Here is a 10,995-nt window from a genome sequence, read left to right on the forward strand (position 1 = left end):
CTTGCTACCCATTAGGCTTTGCCTGAAAAGGTATCACACATGCACACCTTTGCATTCTCATGCACATGATCTCTGGGAGACACATTCCTCCCAGCCTTCAGCAGCATTGCCTTCCTTCTGCCACATTCCCGACTTTAGCATGAGGGCAGCTGCAGCACTTAAAAATTGACACCCCTGGCAGCTCATCCCAACACAGCTCTTTTTCCAAAGTACCCCCCCTACTTCAAAGTTCCCTTATTCCTATCTGCTCTTTTGCATAGTCCTTAAAAGCTTGGGGCTAGTGCAGATAGAACCAAAAAAATAACACTAAAAACAAAGTAAAAACTTTTACCCACTTCAGCACACAAAAACCTCTTACAGAAAAAAAAAAGAGGGAGGGGGGGGGAAGGGAACACGACACCAAAACAAAAAAGAAACTAAAACAGACAGCAACCCTGTGAAGGAGCTGGCAGGGAACAAGCAAGTTCTTCTCACCTCACAGTGTCCATACAGACAACCTGCAAAGCCTCCCCTTTGTGCAGCCCATTGCCCAGAGGTGCTTCCAGCCGAATTTCAGCACCAGAACCAGAGGCTCCAGGAGCAAAGGCAGCGCGTGGATGAGGGACTCTGGACACACCACGCAATGCATTGTGGGTATGCAAAGGAGCATCACTGACTCTGCCCCAGAGAGCAGAGGAGCCGGGGTCTCCCAGCTGTGGCGGCTGCCCCAGAACAGGGGTGATGACAGTTTTTATGCTGTGCCACCTTTTTGGCCCTGCACTGAGCTGCTCCCCACAACCTGTGGGAGAACCATAGGAAGGGAGGCTGGGGGGCGCGTGCTGGTGGGGGCTCAGGTGCTGGGCCAGCAGTGGCTCCTCTCTGGGGGAGGGGGAAGTGCTATGAAGCCAGGCCGCCTGCAGTGCCCCTGGGGGATCCTGTGCACCCCACTGGGGCATCTGCCAGCCAGGAACTGGCCGCTTCAGCCCAGCAGCAGGGAAGTTGTCACAGGTGCACCTGCCGCCTCCCCCTGCTTGGCCCATCACAAACAGCTCCCATCCCCCAGCTTCTGCTCTGTCCCCTGCGCTCTGGTGCAGAGGCTGAGATTTGGCGACACAGCAGTAGCTGCGGGGGGAGGGGGCAGGGGATGGTGCTGAGCCCTGGGCTGGTCGGGTCACAGTTATGGCAATGCACATCAGCCCAGCAAACCTGTCCCTCGGCTGAGATCTGGGTACAGAGGAGAAGTCACAGTTGCTACTCCTATTGAATAGGAAGAGAGAGAAAGCCGGGCTAGTCTGTGCGCTATCAAAGCCAAAAAGCAGTCCAGGAGCACTTTAAAGACTGACACAATAATTGATTAGGTGCTGAGCTTCCATGGGACACAAAAGCTCATCACCTCATAAATTATTTTGTGAATCTTTAAAGTGCGACTGAACTGCTTTTTTCATAGAATCACAGAATCATAGAACACTAGGACTGGAAAGGACCTCGAGAGACCATCGAGCCCAGTCCCCTGCCCTCATGGCAGGACCAAGTACTGTCTAGACCATCCCTGATAGAGATTTATCCAACCTGATCTTAAATATCTCCAGAGATGGAGATTCCACAACCTCCCCAGGCAATTTATTCCAGTGTCTGACCACCCTGACCCTTCGGAATTTTTTCCTAATGTCCAACCTAAACCTCCCTTGCTGCAGTTTAAGCCCATTGCTTCTGGTTCTCTCCTCAGAGGGCAAAAAGAACAAGTTTTCTCCCTGCTCCTCATGACACCCTTTTACATAACTTAAAACCACTCTCACGTCCCCCTCAATCTTCTCTTTTCTAAACTAAACAAGCCCAATTCTTTCAGCCGTCCTTCATCGCTCATGTTCTCTAGATCCTTGATCATTCTGGTTGCTCTTTTCTGGTCCTCCTCCAATTTCTCCACATATTTCTTGAACTGCGGTGTCCAGATCTGGACACAATATTCCAGCTGAGGCCTAACCAGCGCAGAGGAGAGCGGAAGAATGACTTCTTGTGTCTTGTTCACAATACACCTGTTAACGCATCCCAGATTCATACTTGCTTGTTTTGCAAGAGCATCACACTGTTGACTCATACTTAACTTGTGGTCCACTAGAGCCCCTAGACCCCTTTCTGCTGTAGTCATTCCTAGACAGTCTCTGCCCATTCTGTATGTGTGAAGCGGATTGTTCCTTCCCAAGTGGAGCACTTTGCATTTGTCCTGATTAAACTTCATCCTGTTTGCCTCAGACCATTTCTCCAATTTCTCCAGATCATTTTGAACTTTGACCCTGTCCTTCACAGCAGTTGCAACCCCTCCCCCAGCTTGGTATCATCTGCAAACTTAATAAGCGTACTTTCTTTGCCAATATCTAAACCGTTCATGAATATATTGAACAGAAAAGGTTTTAGTTTTGGTTCTCATATGAGCACTTTGAGTATTATTTTTAGATGTAAGGAATGTGCCAGCAGGAGCTCAGTATTGCTGAAGGGTTTGGGGAATGTGTCCTTTAGAGAGCGTCTGCATGAAAATGCAAAGGTGTGCTTATGTAATGCCTTGGAAACAAAGCCTGATGGGAACTGGCAAAGCAATGAGAATTTGTCTACTGTAAACAACATGTTGTTGTAAAGTCACAATTTAGGCTATCACCCAGTGTAAGAACTGAGGAGTCTCATCAATGTTTGAAGTTGTTGTGAGGGTACAGGGCAGTCATCTCTGCTGTGTAAGACATGGATTGCGCAGGGCTCCCTCCATGGAAGCATTGTGAGGTAAAATCCAGGGAGGGAAATGGGATCTTGGGAAAGGCAGTGGGGCAGGTTCTTGAAGCAGTCGGCAAACACACTTGAGGGGCCTCATTTCTGCCCACTCTGTCAGTGTTGCTCCTGCAGTTGTTTCTTCTTTTGTGTTTGGGCTGTTTTTTCTGTCAGTCACTCTGCTGCCAGGGAGATCTTCTGTGGGGGAACTGCCTCAGCCCCTGGCAAGCTGCTACTCAGGGAGACAGCCTCTGCTATGGGGAGTCTTCTCCATGGGGCAGCTGTCTCTTGGTCAGGACCCCTGCTGTGAGGTGGCTGCTGGGAGACTTCACAACCCTTGTTTTCAGCACATTCTGTACCTAGAGGGTACAACCATCCTCCACTCCCCTTTGTCTCTGTTGTGTCATCTCCATCTCTGGTGCCTCACTGTGAGTCAGCAACACGCCATCGAGAAGGAGCCCTGAGACAGGAGAGAAGCTCCCCCGACCCTAGAGGTTGGTGTCTGGTATTTGCCATAGTTCCAATCTCAGTGGGACCTGGTGGTGCTCTACTGTAAATCTCGTTTTCTCCAAGGGCTGGGCTATTTTGTCCCCAGGGGTACCTGAGTGAGGTCTTTTCCCCCCTGCTGCATGAATGAGGCCCACTGGAGCCAGGTCTCGGGTTGGGCTGGCTCGTCAACCTGAGTGCAAAAGGTTGGGGCCCCAGAACTCACCAGTGTGTGTAGAGATAGATGTGGTCTGAGGTTGTGTTTCTCATGGCTTCTCCTGATGCCCTCACAACTGGTCCTGGAGCTGCCAGGCTATTCCTATTGCACACATGGCGCTTAAAGGAAGGAGCATCAAAACCAGGCTAAAAATTCACGAAACAGAAGGGGAGATGAGAAGTCCCAGGCTGGAGCCCAGCTCACCTGTCCTCCTCTGGGCACCTGGAGGTGGGGCAGCTGGTACTGACACCTCAAGGGGAAGGCTCAAAAGCCACAGAGGGCAGTGTAAGAGGAGGGGAGGACCATGACTGCATGTGGCCTGAGAATCTTCATAACGTCTCTGAGCCAGGCTGCTCCCCACCACCAAACCCTCACTGAGGACACCCCAAAACAGCATGTGGTCTGCAGCCAGCATCACAAGGTGGGAGAAAATCAGCCAGTCCCTCAGTGAGGTCTCATAACTGTGGGGCTCATTTCAGCTGTGGGGCAGGAGATGTGTCCTGAAGAGGCTCTGCCCCAGCTGGAGACAAGTACAAAACAAGCCAGAGTTTGCCCAAGGTTAGGCACAGGCACATGGAGAGCTGCCCCAGGCCTTGTGTCTGGTTCTGCAGATCAGTCTATTGCGGTTGGGGCAGAGAGGAGATTGTGACATTCATTCCCCCTAGGGCAAGTGTCTGTCCCTTTCCCAGCTGTGTACTGCACAGCTCAGGAGCTGGGAGAGACCAGAGCCCCTGAGCCAGCCTTGGGAACAGGCCCTTCCCTTAGAGGCAGCTGCCCTATCACTGGCTGCAGCTGAACCAGGGCTGCCCACTCCTTGCCAGGGCATAACACAGGTGAGTTTCGCACTGTTGGGCTGACATAGGAGACAGGCTGGGCCCAGCATCAGCCAGAGCAGTGACCACACCCCAGGGTCAGCATTTCCCCCAGGCACAGACTCCCCTGACCTCTTCCACACACTGGTCACAGACAGCCCCTGGGCAGTGTCTCAGGGCCTGTGCTGCTGTGTTGTCCTGGTTCCAGGATGTGGCTAAAACACAGCCCTCGCTGTGAGCACGATTTGAACCTGCGCAGGGAAACCCTATTGGATTTCTAGTCTAACGCCTTAACTGCTCGGCCATCACAGCTGTGAGACTATCTCTGCCCCCAGGCCAGAGACCCTGGTGAATGCTCAGTGGGCCGAGGCTGGTCAGGAACACGACCAGACAGCTGGTGGGGTTTGCTGCCCTCCCCTTTCCTCAGCCCCGGCCCCGGCAGTGTCCCTGGAAGCTGTGTGCTTGGGCGGCTGCTCAGGAGAGATGCAGGTGCTGCCTGGCTAATTAGTAGAGTCCCACAGGCAGCAGCTGTTGTTTCTCTTGGAGGTGCACATCTGCCCAGGCCTTGGTGCACAGAGCAAAATGTATTCTACGTCCCCAGGGAACATTCGAGGGAACTGTGGCCCTGGGGCAGCAGATGGTGGGGGAGGGGGATCATTCTGCCCGGTGAAAGTTCAATGTAAAATCGGAATAATCACAGCTTTCTAATTCAGAAAATATTGTTGCAACAAGGTGCAAATAGAAGAACATTTTCATTTCATTTCATTTTGCTCCCCGACCAGACACAGCAGTGGCTGTCAGTGACCACACCCTGGGCAGTGCCGTGGACAGAGGCAGGCGGTGGTTGGTTCCTGGCATGGGTCTGACTCCGACTGGCTCCCCAGCAGTGCCTGCAGACTCCGGCTGGCAGTGCGTGGGGTGAGGGGAGCCCCACATGGATAAGAACCTAAGAACGGCCGTACTGGGTCAGACCAAAGGTCCAGCCAGCCCAGTATCCTGTCTGCCAACAGTGGTCTATACCTGGTGCCCCAGAGGGAGTGAAGTGGACAGGTCACGATCTCTCTCCTGCCATCCATGCCCAGCCCCTGACAGACAGAGCCGAGGGACAACATTCCTTCCCAGCCTGGACCGAACCTCCATGAACTGATCGAGCTTTTTTATCCCTGCTATAGCCCTGGCCGTCCCAGTCTCCCCCAGTGGGGAGAGCCGCGGGGTGGCTGTGTGCCGGGTGAAGAGCTTCCTGTTAGTTGTTTTACGCCTCCTGCTCATTCATGTCATTTGGTGGCCCCCAGTTCTGATATGATGGGAACAAGTCAATCATTTTCCTTGTTCACTTTCTCTCTCCTCTCTCAGACCTGCTCTGACCTGGCTGGGGAGAGCCCAATCCTGTCTGGCCATCGCAGCAGGGCCCTGGGCAGCCCCCCATTCAGGGACAGAGCGGCCCAACGGGGGTGTCTGAGAACAACACACTAGGGGCACGGGGGGTGGGTATTGTCCTCCCCTGGGACCATTGTACCTCCCCCTCCCCCAGCTGGGTCCATTGGACCTCCCCTTCCCTCCCTGGAGCTATTGCACCTTCCCCTTCACCCACAGGGGCCAGTGAACCTCCCCCCCACTGGGACCATTGTAGCTCACCATGCTGGGGACACTGTTCCACCCCTCCCCTGCTGGGGACATTGTACCTCCCTCCCCCACAGGGACCATAGTACCTCTCCCTCCCCCTGCCTCTTGGGCCACTGTACCTCCATCCCTGCTGGGGCCTTTGTGCCTCCCCCCACTGGGATCATTGTAGCTCATCACTCTGGGGACAACTTACCTCCTTCCCATGCTGGAGCCATTGCACGTCTACCCACCGCCCAGGGGCATTGTACCTCCTTCTCCCCCCACTGGGGCCATTGTACCTCCCCTCCACTGGGGCCCTTGTACCTCCCCACCACTGGGGCCATGGTACCTCCCTCCAACTAAAACCCTTGTACCTCGCCCCACTAGGAGTGCTGCAATGGAGGAAGGGGTTAATGGAGGCCAGCACTGCATTGGTTCATCTCTGAGCGACTGCAGAGGGCCACGTCCATGCTAATCAGAGCCACAAAAAAGGGGGCTCAAAATAACTGATCCCGTCTTCCTCTGGAGAGTGGCCGCACAATCCCCACTCTGAGGAAGGAAAGGGCCAGGGACTGAAAAATCCAGCACCATGAGGACAACGTTTTCGGAAAAAGGGCCCCTGAGGCATCTACCCACATTCTGGCTGTGACCACACTTGGCCAAAACTTTGAAATTGTCATGCAAATGGCCAAATCAAAGAATACTAATGAGGCACTGAACTGAATGGTTAGCACCTCGTTAGCATTCGCACGCTTCTGGCTGTAGCACGTGTAAAGTGTGGCTTTCAAACGTGTGTGGCTCTGCACAGCTATATGGGGGGGTTACTCATTAGTATTCTTGGATCTGGCCATTAGCATGGCCATTTTGAAGTTTTGGCCAGGTGTGGCCACAGCCTTATTTCTGGAAGACTCTTTTGGCAGAGGCGCTCTTCCTCATCTGGGAGAGGGAGACGGATGCCAGGGAAAGTGCTGTGTACTTCTCATTTAACATGGGAGGAAAGTATTTTGTGTGGAGCTGCCCTGTGGGATTTTTCAAACGAGCCCCAACTTTGCCTTAAAAACCTGCTGATGCGTAGACATAGACTAGCATGTGCTTTTGCAATAGTTTTTGAAAGGAGGGGCTCTTCTGAGGGATGCTGTGGAGCATCTACACACAGAACACAGTCTTTCAATAGGGCTTCAATGGGGCAAATTGAAGAGGAATTTGGACAGAACACGGTGCTCCTTTCAAAATCCCTCCTCCCTTCCCCTTCCAGGAAGAGCCGCTTCCACTGAAAGGCTCTTTTGAAAGAGAATGAATGGAGATGAGCTGTGCGTCGCTCTTCTGAAAGAGGGGGTCCTCCATGGTGCTGGCTGGCTGTCACGCGGAGATGCCTCTGCCAGCACAAGCAGGGCTCTGTGTTCAGTGTGTTCAGCTGCATTAAAAGATGCAGGGACCCAGAAACCCCGTGGGTTGAAGCTGAGAGGGTGCTAGCACCACAGACAGCACAAGCTCCCACCAGGATACCATCCAGTGCACTCTATGGATCCCCAGAGCAATCCTGTGGCAATCCATGGCCAATGACCTGGAGCCTTGAATCCCCCAGACCCTCCCCTTCAACCCATCTGAGGGGTTTCAGAAACCCAGCCAGGAGTGAGGCCAAGGCCAAGGAATTCTGGTGCTCTGAGGGGATGAGGAGTTACTGCTCCACATGACAAGCTGGTGCCAGGATGCTGCAGTTTTCAGCTACCTCTTGACTAGCCTGAGCTCCAAGGGACACCCCACCTGCAAAGCAGACCAACGATGGAGCAAAATGAAGGAACTGTGGCAAGTCGACTACCAAGCCCATGATGCTGCCACCATCTGCCCCACCTCCAGGAGCTGAACAGCCTCCTGGGAGCCACCTGGGATACCACCAGGTCAGATGGAGCCCAAATGGATAACAGGCTGTCTGGACACCCTCACACAGCCTGTGACCACCCAGCTGGCCCAGCCGCCCACTCTCTCACCAGCCACTTCTACAGCCCCTGCCCAACATGTCCTCCACAGTGTCCCACAGCTCTCCCCACACATCCGCCCACAGTCCCTAATGTAGGGAATGTGGCAGAAGGAACGCAATGGTGCTGAAGGCTGGGAGGGACGTGTCTCCCAGTGATCATTTGCATGAGAATGCAAAGGTGTGCATGTGTGATACCTTTTCAGGCAAAGCCTAATGGGTAGGAAGTAAGCCATGAGATTTGGTCTATTGTAAACATGTAGTTGTAAAATCACAATTTAAGCTGACACTTAATGTGGGAGTTGTGAGATCTCACCAATGCTCTGGGTTGTTGTGGGGGACAGGGCAGTCGCCATAGCTGTAGAAGACATTGATTACACAGGACTCCCTGGCTTAAAGCATTGGGAGAAAAAAAAAAAGGGATGTTGGTTGGGCAGGTTTGTTGATTGTTATGTTCCTGTGTTTGTTTTGTCTCTATAGTTATAAGCCTCATTACACTTATTCTCTGCACCTGTTAAAAAATAGATTTGGCTGCTCAGGTGTTTGTGAAAGCCTATGTAAAAGATACCTGGATCTAAAATCATAGAGTGGCAGCTGAGGCCACACAGAGCAGAAATTGCATGGTTCTGTCTAAGAGCAGTTCCAAGCAGTGGGGCTGGGTGGATCATGATGGAGGATGGTTGGTAGGAGGAGCAGAAGGCTATGACTGGTGGCAGCAAAGGGAGGCTGCAGACAAGTGAACAGCTAGTACTGCCCTTGTGATATATCTGTGGACTCTGGGTTCAGGACTGCATGGCAGAATGTACATCCTGTAACCGTGTGTGGGGTAAAGGACCAAGACCCCAGCAAGAGACTGGGTTCTACTGCATGTGGGGATGGGATCTGGGTGAAGGGGGTTTGTCTCTTCTTTGCTTAGATACACTGCATCTGTCACTGTAACCTGGGGTAGGTTATGGTCATTAAACAAGCCATTTCTATCTCAGACTCTGTGCTAGTGAGGTGGCGGGAGAACTGCCTTACAGGCACCCAGCACGGGGGTGAAATTGTTCCAGGCCACTGGGTGGGGGCTCGAGCCAGCTGGTTGTATCCTTGACAGGAAAACCCCACAAGAGTTGAACACGGCCTTTCTGGCAGGCATCTGGCATTAATAGAAGGGTTACGCTAACATTGCTGCCCTGCTCCCACCCAATCTGCCCCCAACCCCTCCCTCCTTTCTTGCAGCCCCCAGTTAACCCAAGCTTATTGGACCCCTCCCTTGCCCCCACCTCCTCATAATCCCAGCCTAACCCTGGTGGGAATGTGGAGTATGGCCCCATGTCCCTTCCCTAAAGACCTCTCACAGTTCTGTTGCCCCCCCAGCCCTGCCCCTGGACCTTATGTCTGAGCAAATGCACACCATGAGTAGACACAAGAAACCTAGGTGGACATGCTCTGCTAACCAGATGGGAAGCATTGGAATCTCTGCTGAGCACTCACACAAGCCCACACCTTACACAGAACACCAACTGCGGCTGCAGCACAAATATGGAACTTGCTCAAGTTGGTGATTTTTCTCCGCAAGTCTCTTTTTGTAAGGCACCAAAAAGGGGATAATTTCTGGTACCCCTCAGGGTTTTCTCGACCAATTAGGCCTGATTTTGGATAGAACAATTTAGGTTCCTTACTTCAGGAATGTGCCAGTGGGAACTCAATGCTGCTGAAGGCTGGGAGGAATGTATCGCCCAGAGATCATTTGCATGAGAATGCAAAGGTGTGCATGTGTGATACCTTGCAAACAAAGCCTGATGGGTAGCAAGGAAGCAATGAGCTTTTTCCAATTGTAAACACATTGTTGTAAAATCACAATTTATACTAACACTCAGCAGAAGAATTGTGAAATCTCACCAATGCCCCAAGTCATTGTGGGGGACAGGGCAGTCGATGTAACTGCCTAAGACATGGATTGCACAGGGCTCCCTGGTTTAAAGCTTTGTGTGCGGGTGGGGTTTCAATTAAAGTATAATGCAGTTCTTTGTGTTGTGTATAAGTTGGTGCTCTGTATATGCGTATATGTAAATAAAAGTTGTGTTTGATCAACTTTTTTTGCCTGTTATAAAATAGAGTTGGGTATTAGTGATTTTCTATGAGGCTGTGTTTTTATAGATATCAAGAGCTTAAATCAGAGGCTTTTACTTCAAGCTTGACCCGCATGGACAAACAGGTGGCATCACCAGTGGGCAGCTGGAAGGAGAAGTAAAAAGTGGACAACTGGCGCATGGCTGGTAGGAGCAAGCAGAACACTGGACGGGAGCAAAGGTGACATGAGGGAATGCATCAGTGTGAGGTGTCAGTGCCCACATGGACTGGACCAAGTCATAAGCGGGGCATTTGAATTCGGAGGTGCAGAGAAAGTCCGGTGTGTGGCTTGACTGTATTGGACTGGTGAGCCTGAGAGGCCAAGGACATTGCTCAAGGCAGTTGACCTGGGCCAGTTACTTCGGGATTGGTTATGAACTCTGGGTGTGATAAATTTCCCAAGCTGTTGCTAGTTGACTTTTCTGCCTCTTTTCTTAAAAGTCCTTTTCTACACTCAGACTCTGTGCTTGCGAGTGGGGAAGCATTGCCTGTGCGAGGTGCTCAGGGGGTGTGAGAATTTCCCAGCCTACTGGGTTGGGCTCAAGCTGGTTCTGCGTGAGATGGATGAAAAGGAAGCCCTAGCTGTTGAACCCAGCCCTGGTTGCTCCCAATGCCTTCCATCAGCAGGGTTCCACTCTATATGAGGTCTTGGACAGGGGGCTGCAGCCAGGGGAGCGTAAGAGGGAGAGCAGGAGATGGTGCTGCTGAAGAGGTGCCCGTGAGTGTACTATGGGCTGGTGGGAGTGAAGTGAGTTTTCTGGACTGTGTGAAGTTTGACTCTGATTGGGGGTCATGTCAGTGATGGTGTCAGGTGGGATTGTGTGTCTGGGAGGGTTTGATCCCTTGTTCCCTTGGTTGCCTTTGATCAGCCTGAGGCTCAGCCTGCCCATGTGTGGCTGAGGAGGGGGAAGGCCTGAGCTCGGTGAGCAGCTTTAAAAGCCAGCGGCAGAGCAATAGGGGAGGGACGGAAACAGGGAAGTGTAAAAGGGAGTTTGATGGAATCAAGTTAATCCTTTGGCTCTTTCTCAGCCCCTTGATGTTATGAAACTCCGCAC

The 10,995-nt window shown here is 52.3% G+C and overlaps 1 non-coding gene across 1 annotated transcript; it reads right to left on the reverse strand.

The window, feature by feature from the left end:
• Positions 1 to 4,478: 4,478 nt before the first annotated feature.
• On the reverse strand, positions 4,479 to 4,560 carry TRNAS-AGA (transfer RNA serine (anticodon AGA)). The gene has a single exon. It is a non-coding gene; the product is annotated as a tRNA-Ser (tRNA).
• Positions 4,561 to 10,995: the final 6,435 nt, after the last annotated feature.

Source organism: Carettochelys insculpta, chromosome 7 (assembly GCF_033958435.1).
Source record: "Carettochelys insculpta isolate YL-2023 chromosome 7, ASM3395843v1, whole genome shotgun sequence".
Taxonomy (NCBI): domain Eukaryota; kingdom Metazoa; phylum Chordata; order Testudines; family Carettochelyidae; genus Carettochelys; species Carettochelys insculpta.